Source organism: Papio anubis, chromosome 6 (assembly GCF_008728515.1).
Source record: "Papio anubis isolate 15944 chromosome 6, Panubis1.0, whole genome shotgun sequence".
Classification (NCBI taxonomy): Eukaryota; Metazoa; Chordata; class Mammalia; order Primates; family Cercopithecidae; genus Papio; species Papio anubis.
In genome coordinates, this window is record NC_044981.1 from 21,921,867 (window position 1) to 21,942,773 (window position 20,907).

At 42.7% G+C, this 20,907-nt stretch overlaps 1 long non-coding RNA gene across 26 annotated transcripts in view; it reads left to right on the forward strand.

Annotated features, from left to right (window-relative positions):
* Positions 1 to 20,907, forward strand: part of LOC110743051 — a 553,234-nt gene that overhangs the window by 245,344 nt on the left and 286,983 nt on the right. Inside the window, exon 7 of one of the 26 annotated variants that reach the window (XR_004184217.1) lies at positions 11,661 to 11,792. The exons of the other annotated variants lie outside the window; for them this stretch is intronic. This is a non-coding gene — a long non-coding RNA (uncharacterized LOC110743051). The remainder of the gene's footprint in view (positions 1 to 11,660; positions 11,793 to 20,907) is intronic. 26 annotated transcript variants of the gene reach the window in all.

The window sequence follows — 20,907 nt, forward strand, 5'->3', positions numbered from 1 at the left end:
GCAGTTTTAGTTGCAGAACTACCATCTGCAGGGATTATTATAGCACTTGAGGGGATGGAATTACTGCACACTGTTTTGGGTACTTTTTTCACTAAGAAGTATGGGCACCATGAGATGGTACTTACCCATCTGTCTGTTGAAGCATTTGTATGTGTATTACCTGAGCACTTAGGCACACCACCGAGGGGGGATTTAAAATGGAAGGGAAAAAGGAAAAATTGAAAATAAAATAACATGATGGAAATAACAGACGCCTCTTTGCAAAGAATACCTAAACTACTCTTAAAAGCAGACTTAATGGCCAGTACAAAACCATTCACTATTGTCTTTAAAAGACAAAGCTCAATCCACAAAGTTGAAAGTGAAGTGTGAATCTCGAAATTTTCCAGGAAAGTCAAGCAATACAGATTTCTAGGTCTCAAAATCAAGGGAGAAAAAGAGTCAGTTTTACAAAGTAACTTCTTAGATTGATTGTGAGCTGTCAGTGTTTGACGGGTAGATCCTGAAACATTGAGTGATTACATTCTTCAATGCTGGGCGGCCATATTGGTGGTCTCTACTGTTCTGAGCTTCTAAATTTGTGTATTGACACATGAGCAATACACATTCACTAAATGAGCAGCAGAGAGCAGAGTGGAACATTTTGGCGTCAGCTTGAAATTTCCCAAAGAGAACCAGTGGAAAGATGTTGAAATCAATTGAAATATTATTTATTGATTGCTTATGTTTTATAGCACCTAATAAATTGTCCAGTCCCTTAAAAACACTCCATCTGCCTAATTCTCCATTTCCAGTTACAGCAGATACAAGGATACAAAGATGCTCTGTACTGATAGAGAGGGATGATTTCAGATTTTCTTCACACCACTGGGCTCCCTGACAGCTATTCTTTGTGCTTGCACACATTCAAACAATTTTCAATTTCAGTTGGGGACGAGAGAAGTGTTTTTCTCCCATATTCAGTTGTCTTGGTATTTTTTACCCAGGCAGCTCCCCCTGCCCTCCAACACATGTGCTTCCTTAGAACTTCTTCATCCATATGCTAAGAGTGGGGTGTGGATTCTCAGCATTCTGTGCTTCACCACACACCTGGAAACCTATGGGCTAATGACCCTTGTGAGAATTTGGGTGGTAAGGAGGCTGCAGAGATCAACTTCCGGTTATAGATGTAGAAACTGAGGCCTGGAGAGGTGAAGAAATTCAACTGAGATCATTCAGCCAACAAATATCAGGACGGCACCTCTAACGTCAGTGTAATTTCAGCGTTTCCACTAAGGCCTACTGGGAGGAGTGCAGTGGTATGTTCCGGGCTGAGTCTTGGTTAAGGGATTGCAGTGGACTGACTGAGGAGTGAAAGCAAAAGAATATAATGGCCGGGTGGGTGGCGCCTGTAATCCCAGCACTTTGGGGAGGCTGAGGTGGGCGGATCACCTGAGGTCAAGAGTTTGAGACCAGCCTGGCTAACATGGCAAAACCCCGTCTCTACTAAAAATAAAAAAATTAGCTGGGTGTGATGGCACGTGCCTGTAAACCCAGCTACTTGGGAGGCTGAGGCAGGAGAATCGCTTGAACTTGGGAGGCAGAGATTGTGGTGAGCCGAGATCGAGCCATTGCACTCCAGCCTGGGCGACAGAGTGAGACTCTGTCTCAATTAAAAAGAAAAAAGAACACCGAATCAGGGTTTGGGTCAGAGTTTGTCTAAGGTTGTATTAGAGGCATATCTTTTGGTCAGGAAGCATGAATATTCTCTCTCTGATATAAGCGAAAAGGAAGAGATTAAAGGCATGACGAAAATCAGGTCTTTTTTAATAGGTGTTTACTTTTTATGGAAACCATGGAACAATGAATATTTATTCATCATCAGGTAATTTGGGGTAATGGAGTATAGACAATTTCTGGTTTTACCTTCTTGCCTCTTTGGGTCCGTGCTGCCTTTTGTTTTGCTTAAAATGGACTAAAAGAGAAAGCAACTGAAACACTTTCCAGATCTGATAACTTCCGAGATCTCAAGTGAAACCTCTGGCTCGGGTCCTAGGGTGAGGTCACACAGTCTAATATTAGTCGGATTTATGTTGGTGTGTCAACCAAAATGCAGAGCAGCCCACTGCCATAATTCTTGACAGCCATTTATCAGGTAGGTAGGAATGGCACTTGGGTCAGTTGTATGCTGTGTATTGCCACCCAGAAGCATAGCCCATCCATGGCCATAGGCATGTCTTCTCTTTTTAGTTGATTTTTTTTTTTTTGAGACGGAGTCTCGCCCTGTCGCCCAGGCTGGAGTGCAGTGGCCCGATCTCAGCTCACTGCAAGCTCCGCCTCCCGGGTTTACGCCATTCTCCTGTCTCAGCCTCCCGAGTAGCTGGGACTACAGGCACCCGCCACCTCGCCTGGCTAGTTTTTCGTATTTTTTAGTAGAGACGGGGTTTCACCGTGTTAGCCAGGATGATTTCAATCTCCTGACCTCGTGATCCGCCCGTCTTGGCCTCCCAAAGTGCTGGGATTACAGGCTTGGGCCACCGCGCCCGGCCAAGTTGATCGTTTTAAGTTCACGTGGAAAATGTGCCTTTGGTTGTACCTGGTATTATGCCTTTGGCCTTATCTTTGCTCACTCATACTCTTGAATTCAGATCAGTCTGGACACGTCTGGAGGTCTGGTGTTTTGGTCTCCAGGAGTTTGTTTTCATGACTGTCTGAAGTACCTCTGGGAAAGTCCTCGTTCTATAGGAAGACAGTTGAATTGAACAGAAATATCCAAAGCACAAATAGACACTGGTTATGTCTGTGAAAAAACGAGAACCTGAAAAAGCCAATTTTTCAAGATGGATCCCAAGTGGCTAAAGTGGGCCTAGATTTAACATAGAGTCAAGCAGCCATTTGCTGACTTGAGGCCCCACACATACTCTGAGTTCACCAAAACCCTGGAAAACCCCGCATCTTTTTAACTTTGGGACTTTGAGAGCTCATCTGAAGCAACTAATCAAAGCTCAGCTATATTGACCAATCAGGGCTCAGCTGTATCAACCAATCAACAGCACTCACTTGTGTCAACCAATAGAAACTAAACAAGTTTCAGATCTTTGAATTAACAGACTCGATTGGAAACCTGGATGGGAACATTTGCTATAAAACCCAAATCCTCTTTCTGTTCTCTGGAATGCACCTTCCTTTTAAACAAATTTCTCCAGTTCACTGAAATAAAGTCTCTTTCCTCCAAATTCCTTTTCAGAGAACTTTTGTTCACATCTTATACAAAACAATAAGTAGCTGTTAAGTATATAGATATAGATGGTGACTAACATTTATTAGATGCTTATTGTAGGCTATGTACCATTTTAACTGCTTTACAGATCTTCACAGAAACCCTTTGAAGCTCATGCTCTTATTAATTCATTTTACAAACAAGAAACTGAGAAACAGGCCGGGCGTGGTGGCTCACACCTGTAATCCCAGCACTTTGGGAGGCTAAGGCAGGCAGATCACGAGGTCAGGAGATCGAGACCATCCTGGCTAACACGGTGAAACCCCATCTCTACTAAAAATAAAAAAATTAGCCGGGCGTGGTGGTGGGCGCCTGTAGTCCCAGCTACTCGGGAGGCTGAGGCAGGAGAATGGCTTGAACCCGGGGAGTGGAGCTTGCAGTGAGCCGAGATCGCACCACTGCACTCCAGCCTGGGCGACAGAGCAAGACTCCGTCTCAAAAAACAAACAAACAAACAAACAAAAAAACAAAAGAAACTGAGAAACAGAAAAGTGAATAGAAGCTTGTACAGTCTCAAAGAGCTTACAGGGGAGTTAGAACATTAATGCTCGACTCATTCATTCAACAAGCTGAATGCCTACTAGCAATTTGTTTATGAAAGTTTATGTACCTCTTTAAGGCTTGCCCAAAGGAGCTCACAATCGAATGGAGGGATGTTTATGTAAACCAAAGTTGAAAAATGTGTTAATAGACGGAAAGAGGATTCCAAGGGAAGCATGCTGCCAATCACGTGGATTACTTTCCAATGGAACAGAATCATGTTGGAAACATAGGGAGACTGGGCTGTGTTAAAAGTGAAAGCAAAATCTCCAGATAACTGATTTACCAAAATCTGTGTGCCACATTGAGTATGTTAAGTGGCATCAGTAACTACATCAGGGATAGGGTTGGCAGTAGCAGAGAAAGTGGCTTGTGCAGCCTTGGGAAGTGACCTCATTGGGAGCTCAGCAGCTAAATTAATACCTTGACCATTAGAACTTTTGACACTGGTTCTCATTGGCGGATATCACTGGATGGGACCGAACAGGAGAGGAGGAAAGTGGCAGATACTGTGTGATGGCTGAGAAGAAGTGTTGGTGAGCTTATTAGTCATCTCCTGGCAAGTCTATGACATTTGCTTATGACTATGGGAGTGTGTGGGATGGGAGGGAAGAGAATTGATAATTAAGGAGTCAGAAAATTCTGTAACATAATTTTGCACTTCAGTTTTGTGTGTGTTTTGGGACATAAATTCCATACAGTGTGATTTGGCAGATGTGTGTTCTAGGCACATTCCTGTGCCTCAGCTCCTCTGTAGAATGGTGCTGGTAATACAGTTTACCTCACTGGGCTCTTTCAAGATTTAAATAGGTTATTATACATAAAGAGCTAATAGTGATGCCTGTAGCCATTGTCTAAGTGCTAGCTCTGATGATGGTGATGAAGAAGTAATAGCAATCGGAGATTTAGATTAAACCATTTTAGGCGTAAACTGTTCTACTAGAGTCCAAGGGGAGATTTTTTTCCCATCAAGGAGACATAGCTTGTTGGGCGGATAAGATATACACAATTGCAAAAGTAATTAATTCTTTTTTTTTTTTTTTTTTTTTTTTTTTTTTTTTTTTTTTTTTTTTTTTTTTTTTGAGATAGAGTTTTGCTCTTGTTGCCCAGGCTGAAGTGCAATGGCGTGATCTCAGCTCACTGCAATCTCCACCTCCCGGGTTCAAGCGATTCTCCCTCTCAGCCTCCCGAGTAGCTGAGATTACAGGCATGTGCCACTGCACCCAGCTAACTTTGTATTTTTAGTAGAGACGGGTTTTCTCCATTTTGGTCAGGGTGGTCTCGAACTCCCAACCTCAGGTGATTCGCCTGCCTGGGCCTCCCAAAGTGTTAGGGTTACAGGCGTGAGCCACTGCACCGGCTGAATAATTAATTCTTAATATCTAATTTCCTACCTATGCACACTTATCCAGCCCAGGATTAACTTTTAGTACCTGTTCTTATGCATCCTCATTCTCTCTAGTCATGCCAGATGACCCCAGAGACCTAGATTAGGTTCTCTTATGTCTTCATGCATTCACATAAGCCATTGTCATCAGTCTAGAATTCCTTTCTCCTTTGATCTGCCTGTTGAAATGGACATCCTGTCTGCAAAATCCTTCATATTCCTTGCCCTAGACCCTCAGTTAATTCTGCTGCCACTGCATTGCCATGGTGCCTTGAACATGCCTTTTGGAAAATTGTTTTACCTGCATATTTCTCTACTAGAGTATGAACTCCCAGGGAGAAATTTATATATATTTTCATATTTCAGATTCTATGTAGTTGCCTTATTGAATACATGAGCGAATATTTTTCTAACTCCATGGTAAACTGTTTTGAGATGGATCTATTAATTTTTCTGAGGCTTTTTTGTTTGTTTTGCCTATAAAATGGGTTATTTATAAGCAGGAAGTACAGTGGTTAGAACAAAATGATAACTCACTGAATGTTGGTTATTTCTATGAATATAACTTTCAAATATATGTATTCAGTCCAAACATTTATTTGGATTATATTAAGATAACAAAAATGGCTACTTTATATGTTCTGTTCTTCCTGAACTCCTAACCTCCCTTATTTATGAAAGGACTCTTCCTCCACTCCTCTCAGACATACTTCCCCGGGGCCATTTACCTCCCACTAAAAATCAAATGAAGCTAATCTCCCTGGCTTGATATTGATTCCATCTAGTCCAGAGAGAATATGCTAATCACCTTTGCTAAGTGCTTTCTGGCTAAAGGTGTAAAAGCCTGATTCCATTTGGGGGGGAAAAAAATGAAATTTCTGTCTTAAAATTTGTGATTATGGAATTTGCATTTTGAAAGGCGATAGTATCTCAAATTTAACAAGCCATTTGTAGTGGACAGAGCATAAATTTTCATGGCTCATTTGGAAAGCTACACCAAGGCATAGATTTCTATGACTATAGTATTTAATTTTGTTACATTCAATTTAATATCTACAAAAATAGTGCAAATCTCTTTTTCCTCCTCTATCGGTGGCATGTTTTTTGTGCATGTTTAAAGCTACTCATTTTCAAGAAGCAAAGACCGTTTTAAAGACTGGTACTTAAGGCTGTCAGGTTGCCTCAGTTTCTTCGTCAATGAGTCTAACCTAGGCCACCTGCATACTTCCCTGGAGTGTTTGGATGAATGACTCTGAGCTTGTAAAGTACTTTGAATTTCCTGGATGAAAGGGTCCCTGTAAGTACAGGTCTTATGAAGGTATTATAGCTGGGCTTTTAAAACTGCCGCACAGCCTGTTTTGCAAGAACACTAATGCACTTCTGGGTTTAGAGCTGTAAAAAGATGTGTGTTCAGAAGCCTCAGGCTTCGTCTTGTGCGGTTCCTGAGGCATGTGCCGCTGCTTGTTTACTTCTAGCATAGATTCTCTCTACACTATGGGGATGTACAGGTGTGCACTTGCACAGCGACCATCTGGGCTTAGGATCACCTAGGATCACATTTGGCTGCTCTGGTATTGAGGAGAAAACACAGGGTGCAAGGAGAGAGGATGGGCTGTTCCTGGTTCCATGGCCTCACCTCTTGGGATCCTCCAGGATTTCTGTAATCACGGCGGGGAAGCACACACACAAGTGCTCTTAAGTGGTTAAAGTGAGGGAGGGGTTCACCCTATGTAATGACGCTTGGATTGTGAAGAACTGGGTTTGGGTTCTAGCTCTTCCAGCTCCTAGCCCTGTGCCCTCAGGCAAGTCAGCTGCCCTGAGCCTTAGTTTCTCCGATGGGCAGTCCTGCCCCTAACATTTGTGGTGCCCGGGGCTAGAATGTGAATGCAGGACCACATACTCTGTATGTAAATATTTAGAAGTTATAAATCAAACAAAAATGTCAAAACATGTTTGGAAATTTTTCTGTTCTGACAAATACACCTTTATAACCATCTTGAAGGGCAGGTTTGAATTTTGAGTTTTCAGATTCTTAGCCAACTTCCACGCCTGACCAGACAGTGTGAGTGGGAGCAGGAATCTAGTCGTCATGCTTGTGGACAGCATGTTCTGTATGTCCACTGGGACAGGTGACAAAGTGCTAGCAGCCCTCACTCTCAGCGCCTCCTCGGCCTCAGCGTCCACTGGCGGCGCTCACCGTGGGAGCCACTCTCTGGGCTGGCTGAGGCCAGAGCCCCCTCCCTCTGCTTGCCGGGAGGTGTGGAGGGAGAGGCGCGGGCGGGAACCCGGGCTGCGTGCTGCGCTCGCGGGCCAGTGTGAGTTACGGCGTGCGCGGGCGCACGTGGGCTTGGCGGGCCCCGCACACGGAGCGGCCGGCCGGCACCGCCAGCCCAGGGCAGTGAGGGGCTTATCACCCGGGCCAACAGCTGCGGCGGTGGTGCCGGCCTGCCGGCGCTGCACTCAAAATCTCGCCGGGTTTGGCTACCTTCCGGCGGGGCAGGGCTCAGAACCTGCAGCCCGAGGTGTCTGAGCTCCTCCCCCTGCGGTAGGCTCCCGCGCGGCCTGAGCCTCCCCGACGGGTGCCATCCGCTGCTCCGTGGCGCCCCATCCCATGGACAACCCAAGGGCTGAAGAGTGCAGGCGGAACTCGGAAATGGTGGGCAGCTCTGCCTCAGCCCTGGTGCAGAATCCACTGGGTGAAGCCAGCTGGGCTCCTGAACTGGATGGGGAGAACTTTTATATCTAGCTGGAGGATCCTATGTGCACCAATCAGCACTCTGTATCTAGCTAACCTAGTGGAGACTTGGAGGACTAGCACTGTGTGACTCTGTGTCTTGCTCAAGGATTGTAAGCGCCCCAATCAGCACTCTGTCAAAACGGACCAATCAGCTCTCTGTAAAATAGACCAATCAGCTCTCTGTAAAATGGACCAATCAGCAGAATGTGGGTGGGGCCAGACAAGGGAATAAAAGCAGGCTTCCCGAGCTTATTAGCGGCAACCTGCTCGGGTTGCGGTCTATGGTCTTTGGCTGTTTACAGTAAATCTTGCTGCTGCTTACTTTTTGGGTTCATAGCTGTTTGGGTCCACACTGCTTTTATGAGCTGTAATACCGTGAAGGTCTGCAGTCTCACTCCTGAAGCTAGCGAGACCACGAACCTACTGGAAGGAACGAAAAGCTCCAGATGCATTGCTTTTAAGATCTGTAACACTCACCACAAAGATCTGCAGGTTCACTCTTTACAGTGAGAGCACGAACCCACCAGAAGAAGCTCCAGACACCCCATGTTTAAGAACTGTAATGCTCACTCTGAGAGTCCGTGGCTTAATTCTTGAAGTCAGTGAGACCAAGAACCCACCAATTCTGGATACACACTGGATTCACCCTTCACCCTGTGGGCCTCGGAATTCTATATTGAGGATTGTCTCCCTTGGAGTGTGTGGAAGGAACTTGTGCACAGGCCTTACAAATAAGCGTGGGTAGTTGGGATAGGGAGCACTGGGGCCGTAGTACTTGGCACATGATCCAGAAAAGGACTTTGGGTTTCTGATGGGCACGTGACTTTGACTTTGGTCCTCACTCTGGGAAGGGGCGTTACAGCGAAGGGGTTCCTCTTCCCGGCGACTTATATTGGCATCACAGGACTCAGAGAGCATTCACTAAAGAATACATATGATTGTGCCTTTTTTTTTTTTTTTTTTTTTTTTTACACAATCTTGCTGTGTTGCTCAGGCTGGAGTGCAGTGGCTGGGTCTTGGCTCGCAGCAGTCTCCGTCTCCTGGGCTCAAGTGATTCTCCTGCCTCAGCCTCCCGAGTAGCAGGGATTGCAAGCACGTGCCACCATGTGTGGCTAATTTTTATATTTCTTGGTAGAGATGGGATTTTACAGTGTTGGTCAGGCGGTTCTTGAACTCCTGACCTCATGATCTGCCTGCCTTGTTCTCCCAAAGTGCTGGGATTACAGGCGTGAACCTCTGTGCCTGGCCTGAGTGTGCTTCTGTAGTGTTACTATCACCTATATGAAAATAAGTTCTATCAGAAAAGCTATCCTTCACAGTGTTAATCACATCAACATTTAGCAATGCTGGGATTGAGTTATTTTCTACTGTATAGGATGATGCATTATTCTCCTTCCAGCTCTAGGACCTAGCACAGAACTCTGTTTTAACTTAGCTTTTTTTTTTGTTTGTTTGAGAGGGACTCTCACTCTGTCACCCAGGCTGGAGTACAGTGGCACAATCTCAACTAACTGCCACCTCTGCCTGCTAGGTTCAAACAATTCTCATGCCTCAGCCTCCCAAGTAGCTGGGATTACAGACGTGCGACCAGGCTTGGTTAATTTTTTGTATTTTTAGTAGAGACAGGATTTTGCTATGTTGGTCAGGCTGGTCTCGAACTCCTGGCCTCAAGTGATTTGCCCGCCTTGGCCTCCAAAGTACTGGGATTACAGTGTTCTGACTTAGCATTTTATTCCTTCAATAACATAAATGCAATAAGTATTTATTGAGTATTCCTTTTTTGCCTAAGCATTGTTGTGGGTAATAGTGAACAAATAGATACAACTTCCTGTCTTCGTGATACTAACACTTTAGTAGGAGGAAACACAAAGGATAAATATAAAAATGTGTAGTTACCTTGAAGATGATTTCCCCTCTCTTCACTCATTTGCTCCACAAATAACATATATATCCATGCCCAGGACTAGGCACTCTGCCTCCATCAGCGGTAAAGATATGGAAAGAGAAATGATCACAAAACTAGAGTATGGCATTACTCAGTGCTTGTGTGAAGTACTGTTAACTGCAGGAAATCCTTATGCTTTTTGGAACTAATGTTCTAGAATTTTTTCTTTTCCACTTCAATCAAATGTTTATTCAGGCTGGGCACGGTGGCTCACGCCTGTAATCCCAGCACTTTGGGAGGCTGAGGCAGGCGGATCACAAGATCAGGAGATCAACACCATCCTGGCCGACATGGTGAAACCTTGTCTCTACTAAAAATACAAAAATTAGCTGGGCGTGGTGGTGCGTGCCTGTAATCCCAGCTACTCAGGAGGCTAAGACAGGAGAACCGCTTGAACCAGGGAGTTGGAGGTTGTAGTGAGCTGAGATCACGCCCCTGAACTCCAGCCTGGGTGATGGAGCGAGACTCGATCTCAAAAAAAAAAAAAAAATGCTTATTCAGTTCCTGCTCTTTTTAAGGCATTGTCCTAGGCTTTATGAGGGGTCAAACAAGAATTCGTAATCCACGGGAGGTGGTACAGTCATGAGTGACTTAACAACAGGGATAGGTTCTGAGAAATCTGGATAATTTCGTCATTGTGCAAACATCATCGAGTATACTTACACAAACCTAGATGGTGTAGCCTACTACACACCTAAGCTAGATGGTGCAACCTATTGCTCTTGGGCTACAAACCTTATAGCACGTTACTGTACAAAATATTGTAGGTATTTATGACATAATGCTAGATATGTGTGTATCTGAACATATCTAAGCATAGAAAAGGTACAGTAAAAATATGACATAAAGGATAAAAAGTGGGGCCAGGCACAGTGGCTCACACCTGTAATCCCGGCACTTTGAGAGGCTGAGGCGAGTGGATCACGAGGTCAGGAGTTTAAGACCAGCCTGGCTAACATGGTGAAACCTCATCTCTACTAAAAATACAAAAACTAACTGAGCATGGTGGTGGGCACCTGTAATCCCAACTACTTGGGAAGCTGAGGCAGAAGAATCATTTGAACCGGGAGGCGGAGGTTGCAGTGAGCCGAGATCACGCCATTGCACTCTAGCCTGGGCGACAGGGTGAGACTCTGTTTCAGAAAAGTGGTACACCTGTCTAGGGCACATATGGAGCTTGCGGGACTGGAAGTTGCTCTGGGTGAGTCAGTGAGTGAGTGATGTGTGACTGTGAAGGCCTAGGACATTACACTACTGTAGACTTTAGAAACACTGAAGCTATCCTAAATTTATGTGCCTTTTTTTCAATAATAAATTAACCTTAGCTTACTGTGTTGTTTTTACTTTATAAACTTTTAAATTTTGTGTCTCTTCTCTAGAAACACTTAGCTTAAAACACAAACACATTGTACAGCTATACAACATTTTCTTTCCTTATATCTGTAAGCTTTTTCCATTTCAGATTTTTTTTTTTTTAACTTTCTAAACTTTTTTGTTGTTGTGGTTAAAAACTGATACACAAACATATACGTTAGCTTAGGTTTACACAGGTCAGGATCATCAAGACATCACTGGGCAGTAGGAATTTACAGCTCCGTTACAATCTTAAGCGAACATAGGCATATGCCGTCCACGGGCTGAAACGTTGATTGTAAATACAGAATCTTTAGAGTGGTTCTTGGCATATTGTAAGCATTTGAATGTTAACTATTTTTACTACTTATCTGCCTGGGTCCCTGTCAATGAAGTGAACCCTGCTCCTCTCCTCTCCCCTCTGTTCTGTCTCCTTCAGTGGGGTAGGGAGAAATCCTGCCTGCACCAAGTCATTCAGTGGGTGTGTCCTGAAAGAATTCTTTCCATAGCCTTGGAATGCTGTCCTTGGGATTCAGCTGACTTCTCTCAATGGGGACTCATACATCAAGAGGTCAGTATTATAATTATCTCAGCTACTGTGAAGCCACTGAAAAGCACTTGCTGAGTCTGGATATAAATTTATTGTGAAATTTAACAAAGGAAAAGTCACCTCCTTCTTTCTCTTTCTTCAACTCAAATTGGATTTTAAAGGTCTTTGGTTAGGATAAATAGATGTCATTTGATCTACCATTAAAGGGGCCTATCCTTCCTGGTTTGGGACATGTAAATACCTTCCTGAAGGACATGAGATGCCTTGGCTATTTACACCCTTTTCTGGGGGCAAGTATGCTCTCGTTCTTTGCTTTGATAATTAAAAATAAAATAAAACAGCTAGAAAGTAAAGTATAAAAAATTGTGGTGAGCCGTAATTTTGATAATCAGGAACTTCTCACTCAGTTGATAAAGGGGTCAACCAATCTTCACTGTATGTTTATCATAATTTATTACCCATGATGGTTTATCTCTATAAATATGGTTCATCTGTGATATTTAAAATAATTTTATGCAGATGTAGGTTACTTTTTGCATATGAACTACAAAAGATGGTGAACTTTTTCTGTTAAAGAAGAAATTCAGGAGATAGTTTTAGGGGACTTAGTAGAGAGGCTGGTAAACCCTATTTTATGATTTTTAAAAAATAAAAATTTGAATGTAGTTTTATAAAATATGTTTAAAGCAGAATATTTTGGTTCTGTTTCTAATTAGCCATATGATCCTGTGCGAGTTAATTAACAGATCTGGTTCTTTTTGTAAAAGAAGTGCGCTAGTTTTCCAATATCTAGGATCTCTTCCAATGATAAAGTTCAGTGATTATATAAAATAAAAAGACTAATCAATTGAAGCTACACAGTGTTTTTTAACCCTCTGTGTGTATAATAGTCACTCGAAAGCCTTTTAAAAAAAGTTATTTAGAAAATTTCATGTGCTTAAGCTCTGTCTACCAATATTGTGATTTAGTCAGTTTAGGGCTTGGCCTTGGGAAGTGTGTTTTTGTTTTTGTTTGTTTTGTTTTGTTTTTGAGACGGAGTTTTGCTCTGTGACCCAGGCTGGAGTGCAGTGGCACGATCTGTGCTCACTGCAACCTCTGCCTCGCAGGTTCAAGTGATTCTCCTGTCTCAGCCTCCCGAGTAGCTGGAACTGCAGGCGCCCACCACCACGCCCGGCTAATTGTTGTAGTTTTAGTAGAGACGATGTTTCACCATATTGGCCAGGCTGGCCTCGAACTCCTGACCTAGTGATCCACCCACCTTGGCCTCCCAAAGTGCTGGGATTACAGGTGTGAGCCACTGCGCCCGGTGGGGAAGTGTGTTTTTAAATGAAAGTTCCTCAGAGACTCTTCTGATGTACAGTAAGAATTGAGAGTGACTAATTTGCTGTCAGTGATTCTTAAATGGAGAGAACAGTATGAGTCCCAGAGAATTTAGGAAAGCTCTGGGATTTTTCCAGAGAAAACTGTGCATGTACACAAATTTTGAAACTGTAACTTAAAAGATGTTCATGCCCTCCTATAATTAACAAATCTTGGGTTAATAGTCTCTGATCCAGGAATCCCTTCCAGGATTCTGTTTTTATGAACTTCTACTAATCAAATTTATTATGTCAAGTAGGATAGGATTATAATGGCCACTATGACCACTGATGTGCCTGGTAGAAAATTCCATTGAGAGCCATAGACACAGACATTTATGTTGAAACTAGGAAATAATGGAAATAGGGGATTTTTTTTTTTTTTTTTGACTTTGGCCTTGTTTACTGAGATTTGAACTTTCCAATAGGTTTCTTGACATCTTTGGAATGCAAAGTTGGGGATACTAATATTTGCCATCAGGTAATATTTATTTAGTGATGTGAGAACCCAGGGATTAGTTGACTATAACTGTGATTATTAACAGGAAAATGCGACCAGAAATAATGGCACCTTTGTTATCACTGTGATTCTTTTTTTTTTTTTTTTTTCCAATGGCCCTGAAGGAAAAGTGATATTTGTTATGAAATCAGAAAGGGAATTTACAAATGATAGTGAGTTAGAGAGGCTGCATTCTTTCTAGTATCTCACTCTACTAGTCACAGTATCTTTCTCCCATGCAAAGATAAAAACACTTCATTTGGGCCATAAATTCACTCTGTCTTCTATCACCAGGGCCCTAGAATCCTTGAACAATCTTGACCTCTTCCTATTCTTCTTTTATTGAAAGGATGCTTATTATGTGGTGATAGCTTTAGGAGGGCAAAGGAAAAACAGCAAATATAGCAGTACAATTTCCTAAGAAAGGAAGCTTCTGTGGCCTTTTGGAGGGCAGAAATGCATACTTTTTGTTTGTTTGTTTGTTTGTTTTGAGACGGAGTCTCGCTCTGTTGTCCAGGCTGGAGTGCAGTGGTGTGATCTCGGCTCACTGCAAGCTCCGCTTCCCGGGTTCAAAGGATTCTCCTGTCTCAGCCTTTCTAGTAGCTGGGACTGCAAGGCGCCTGCCACCATGCCTGGCTAATGTTTTGTATTTTTAGTAGAGACGGGGTTTCACCGTGTTAGTCAGGATGGGCTCGATCTCCTGACCTCGTGATCCACTCGCCTCAGCCTCCCAAAGTGCTGGGATTACAGGCATGAGCCACTGCACCCAGCCAGAAATGCATACTTTTTATTGCAGTGGTGTTGTGGTGGTAATGATGGTGATGGTGATGGTGGCAGTGATGGTGGTGGTGATGGAGGTGATGGCAGTGGTGATGATGAATGGCAGTAGTGATGATGGTGATGGTGATTTTCCTCCCTCCACCCAACAACTTATACAAGAGCTTTGTGGATAGACATAGGTATTAATTGGTTTGGCCAAGAGTAAGCATTAAAAGCAAATATTCCCAATTCCCCAATTTTTCAATGTTAGATTCTAATGGATTTCTTCTGTTTGCAGTTGATTATCCTTGCCTTGATTGCAACTCAATGTTCTGGCAGAGTAAAGTCATTACTGGCCTCAGTTTTCATAGCCTGGCAGGGTTGGAGACTGCAGTGATAGAAATGGAGTGGCTAAAAAGAATTTAACTTTTTGTATTTTGAAAGTGCTTAGATGATATTTTATGGAACCCTCTCAGCTATAGAATACTTGACAGACCGGATATTTCCATGTATATACACAGCCTAGCTTTTGAAATAGCAGAATTGAATATACAAATTACTGTCTCACTATCCACAGTGGAAAGTGTTCTTGTCACTATCCACGGTGGAATGTGTAGGTTGGGAGCAAGTCTGGTGATTGGTTTAGGGGCGGGTCCAGTGGGCTGGGTGCTGCTTGTCTTCAGTCCCAAGCTTCCTGTTGTACTGTTTTTGACCTGAAACTAGCTGCTGATATGACATCATCTTGGGTGTTGCTGGCACATTTTTTTTTTTTCTTTTCTCAGTAGATGTACACTAAATTATTTTTCCTTTTCAAAACATAATATAGACTGGGTGTACGGTGGCTCATGCCTGTAATCCTAGCCCTTTGGGAGGCTGACTCTGGAAGATTGCTTGAGCTCAGGAGTTTGAGACCAGCCTGGGCAATATGGTCAAACCCTGCCTCTACAAAAAAAAAAAAAAAAAAAAAAAAAAAGTCAGATGTGGTAGCACACACCTATAGTCTCAGCTACTAGGAGGCTGAGGTAGAAGGATCTCTTGAGCCTGCTGTGAGCCATGATTATGCCACTGCAGTCCAGCCTGGGCCACAGAGCAAGACCCTGTCTCAAATTCCCCCTGCCCCGCCCCCGCAAAAAAACAGACAAAGAAGTTTTTTTTGACTTGCTTTGCATACCCTATAGGTATGTCTGGCTCTTTCTGATGGATGAGGTATTGTCCTCCTGTTTTCCTCCTTCCAAAGAGGTATCTGTTGACATAATATGCTTTTCAATCATCTTTATTATAGAGCAGTCTGAGAAACCTTTAGGGCAAAGTCAGGAAAGCCCCCGCTTCCAGAGCAACTTTTCAGCCCCTGAAAGACAGGCCGAACCAGACAGCAGCAGTTCATGTTTCTATATTTGTAGAGATTTCGCTAGTGATAATCAAAGACCTCACAGAAGAGTGAAACATTTTATTTAGAATTGTATGTTAGGTAAAGTGAGCAACTCTCCAGGTGTCGTTTTCCATCCACGCACGTCAGTCCTGACACGCCAGTGGTATAGTGCGGGAGCTCTTTGCTTAATGCAGAAATGAAGTCAAAAAGCTCAGGTGAGCCTCAGCTCTTTGGAGCTCTCAGACCCTGTTTTTTTTTCCCCCATTTCCTGACTCCTCAGTATCTTTTACAACACTCTGCTATGAGAGGTTTCTGCTAAGAAGGCTACTACTTTTCATTTTACTGATTGATTGAGACGGAATCTTGCTCTGTGGCCTGGGCTGGAGTGCAGTGGTGCCTTCTTAGCTCACTGCAACCTCTGCCTCCTGGGTTCAAGCGATTCTCCTGCCTCAGTCTCCCAAGTAGCTGGGATTACAGGTGCCTACCACCACGCCTGGGTAATTGTTGTACTTTTAGTAGAGATGGGATTTCACCGTGTTGGCCAGGCTGGTCTTGAACTCCTGACCTCAAGTGGTCTGCCTGCTTCAGTACTTTACTTTTTTTTTTATTTTTTGAGAAAGAGTTTCACTCTGTTGCCTAGGCTGGAGGGCAGTGGTGCAGTCTCAGTAACTGCAATCTCCGCCTCCCGGGTTCAAGCAATTCTCCCAGCCTCAGCCTTCTGAGTAGCTGGAGTTAGAAGCACTCGCCACCATGCCCGGCTAATTTTTGTATTTTTAGCAGAGACAGGGTTTCATCATGTTGGCCAGGCGGGTCTTGAACTGCTGACCTCAGATGATCCACCCGCCTTGGCCTCCCAAAGTGCTGTAATTATAGGCGTGAGCCACCATGCCTGGTCTGGTACTTTTCATTTTAGATGCTTGGTAGCATTGGTTTTTCTGGATTCTGGCAGTGGTCAAATACTTTTCTAGAGCCCTGACTACATGCCTGTCATACATTATTTTGTCTGCTGAGCAGCTAAAATTTGGTGGAATCCTCCTGTACTTTCCCGTTCTTCACCTCAATCCTCCTGGCAGGAGTTTTACACACTTAAAACTTATACAATTGGATGTCCAACTCTAATCCAAAGAGAGGAAACTATTTGCTTGGATCTTGTAATTCCTACCGTCTTTGCTAGTTCTAACTCTTCCATTGCCTTCTCAGAGATATCAAAAAGCAATAGAATTTGTCCTTGCCATATTTACCTTTTAACTAATTTACTGTATTTTACCTTTGTACCACCTACTCTAAGACTTGGTAGCCTATTTGTGGCATGCAGATATATTCACAGAAAAACACAGGGGAAGGAGGAGGATGTGAGTGGGAAACAGGAGAGAATTGCTTGTGGTTTTGATGATAACTTCACCTGAGAAGAGCCTGCTGTCCTTGGGCTCTGTTTTTTCAGTTGTTGGAATACTTTTCAGGCTGGAGCGGGCAGGAGGCAGGCCTGTTTCTCATCCTTCCTTCCAGAAGTGAGGTTAAACGTTGATGGCAGAGCATTGCGTAATTATTGGCTTTCATGATGATCACTTTAGAACAGTTGTGGACAAACTTTTTGAAATAAGGGAAACTACATATAGTTAAACTTTAAGCCAATTTCCAATCAGTGCTCCTTGCCAATGAAGCATTTCTTATAAGATGACAAGAATGATAAGAATATGTTTTCGCTGTTTGATTTCTTTATCCCCAGGAACTTCAACAACTCTTATAAATCACTGATTCCTATACCTTTACCTTCAGCCTTTTTGGTCTCCTAAAATCCATGTTGCTGTTTCCAAAATTTAGTACTGCTTTAAGTCTCCATCTAGCTGCCTAGGAGGTATATCACATTAAATATGAACGTGTTCAAAGAGAATCTGTTATTTTTACCCAACTTTTTAATCTTGTCTTCCCTGCCTTTAAAGTGTTGTCTAAGTGGGAGGATGGGATCCACCCTTGACTCTTCCTCACAGCTGATTGGATCACAGAGTCTTTTAAATCTAAATATCCCTAGAATTTGTCTTTCCTATTTCTATGGCTATTGTTTTAAGGTTCAGTCTCTTTTTATTACTTGCTAGAGAACTGCAACAGATGCTGCCAATAGGCAAGATTTTTTTCTTTTTGAGACGGAATCTTGCTCTATCACTCAGGCTGGAGTGCAGTGGTGCGATTTCAGCTCACTGCAACATCTGCCTCCCAGATTCAAGTGATTCTCGTGCCTCAGCCTCCCGAGTAGCTGGGATAACAGGCACATGCCACCATGCCTGGCTAATTTTTGTATTTTTAGTAAAGATGGGGTTTCACCATGTTGGCCAGGCTAGTCTTGAGCTCCTGACCTCAAGTGATCCACCTGCCTTGGCCTCCCAAGGTGCTGAGATTACAGGCATGAGCCACTGTGCCCGGCCTAGACAGGAGTTTTGAAGAAATTTCTGATTACATCTTTCCCCTGTCTCAAATCCTCCAGGATGTCTTAAGACCCTTCCTCAACTGTCTTTTCTAAGCCCTTCTCTCATTTTACCTCTCCTCATTCTGTTTAAGGTACCCTAGTTCTATTGTTAAGAAATCATGCTGTTTGATTCCGTATGAATGGATTCATCCTTCTCTTGGCTCCTCCTCTTGTCACACTCCCTCCCGGACACTGTCCTTCTCACTCAGAAGCCTAGCTCAAAGTCTTCTTTGTGAAGCATTTGTCAATATACTTCTGTCTGTGGCCCCTTTGTTATAGCAAATATCATATTAGATTGTAATTGTTGTTTATATGTCTGTCTTCCCCACTGAACTGGGTATTTCTCAAGAGCAATGACTGTGTAATGTCTGGCACCTGATAGACAGTCAATATTTGTTGAATGAATGTCAGTTGAGGATAGAGGCTATGGGTGTTACACACTTTTTTTTGTTGTTGTTAATGCAGATCATGGTGACAGTGCATACTTTATGTATATTAATAATGCTCTCACAATTTAGTTTTTAGCATATTTTCCTTTTACCTTTAAAATAACTACATTGTTACCTGCTGGAGATGAGAGTGGAATTTTAAATTAGAAAATTCAGAAACACTGATACAATACACACTTAAAACATTAAAATAAACCATAACCAACCTCTCTTTTGTCAGATACATTTAAAAGAATATCTCAATCCTGACCTATGCCCTTATTAAGTCAACTCTTATATTTCTTGAGATTAGTATGTCTCAAGTGTCTGAAAGTTGTTCATGTCTCAGAAACGGAGAGTCTTTTAATCATAGAATGTCTAAACTTATCTAAGGGTAAGAGGAAGCTAGACAAACCGGATTGGATGAAGGCATGTCGAATCTCAGTATTGAATTAATTAGGTTTTATAGCATTGAATTCTTAAATGAATATTGCTGTTTGTATTAGTTCGTTTTTACACTGCTATAAAGATACTATCTGAGACTGGGTAATTTATAAAGAGAAGACATTTAATTGACTCACAGTTCTGCATGGCTGTGGAGGCCTCAGGAAACGCAGTCGTGGTAGAAGGGGAAGGGGAAGCAAGACACAAGTTACATGGTGGCAGCAGAGAGATATATATCTGTAGCACACATATATACAGATACATATACACATATGCACACATATATATATATGTAGAGAGAGCGAGAGAGAGCATGTGAGTGTATGAGGAAGTGCCACACTTAAAAGCTATCAGCTTTTGTGAGAACTCACTCACTATCACAAGAACAGCATTGGGGAAACCGTCCCCCTACCCTCGTGATCCAATTACCTCCCACCACGTCCCTCCCTGGACATGGGGTGGGTGGGATTACAATTCAAGATGAGATTTGGATGAGGACACAGAGCCAAACCATATCACTGTTATTAACAAATTGCAAGATGATTAACAGGAAAACAGGGGAAAGGGACCCTATTAAAATCTGTAGTTTTTAAGTGACTTATGAACAACTAGTTAAGGAATAGTCATTTATTTAGTATGAGATTGCAGTTGTAGAATATGGTTCAAAGGGTTCCTTAATGCCCACACCAATATTGGCAGCACCACAGTGGGCACAAACTCAGCCTAGCTTCTGATTTCCAAATGACTTCAGTAATTCCACAGACTTAACTCTCTCCTGATTTTTAATATACAACAGACTTAATTACATATAATTTTCACAATTTCAGATATAACACATATAGATGAAACTACTTTAGAAGTTTACCTATTGATTTTCAATTTCTAAATATTTGGAGATTTTCCTATTATTGACTTCTAATTTAATCGAATTATAACCTGAGAACATGCATTGTATGATCACAGTCTTTTAAAATTAGTTGAGGTGTTTGTTTATTGTTTTTCAAATGACTCACCCTATGGTTTCTCTTGGTGTATGTTCCATTTACTCTTGAAAAGGATATGAATTTTGCTGGTGGTGTTGGGTGGAATGTTCAACTAGATTCAATTGGTTAACATGACATTCAGTGCTTGGCTATCCTTGTTGGTCTTCTGTTAACTAGTTCTGTCTCTTACTGAGAATAGTGTTGAAGCCTATGATTATAACTGCAGATTTATCTATTCTTTTGTTTTCTTTTGAGTCGGAGTCTCACTCTGGCACCCAGGCTGGAGTGCAGTGGTGTGATCTCAGCTCACTGCAACCGCTGCCTCCCAGGTTCAGGTGATTCTTGTGCCTCAGACTCTCAAGTAGCTGGGATTACAGACATGTGCCACCACGCTCGGCTAATTTTTTTGTATTTTAGTAGAGATGATGATTCACCATGTTGGCCAGGTTTGTCTCAAACTCCTGACCTCAGGTGATCCACCTGCTTTGGCCTCCCAAAGTGCTGGGATTATAGGTGTGAACCACTGCACCCTGTCAGATTTATCTATTATTAAAAAAATTTTTTTAAATCAGTTCTGTTTGATGTATTTTAAGCTCTGTTGTTAGGTGCATATACATACATAATTGTTGTATCTTCTTGGTGAATCAGTTATTTTATTATTATGTTGTATCTCTTTGTTTTTTGTTTATTTTGAGACGGAGTCCTGCTCTGTTGCCCAGGCTGGAGTGCAGTGGCATGCATCTCAGCTTACTGCAACCTCCACCTCCTTGGTTCAAGCTATTCTCTTGCCTCAGCCTCCTGAGTAGCTGGAATTACAGGTGCCCACCACCATGCC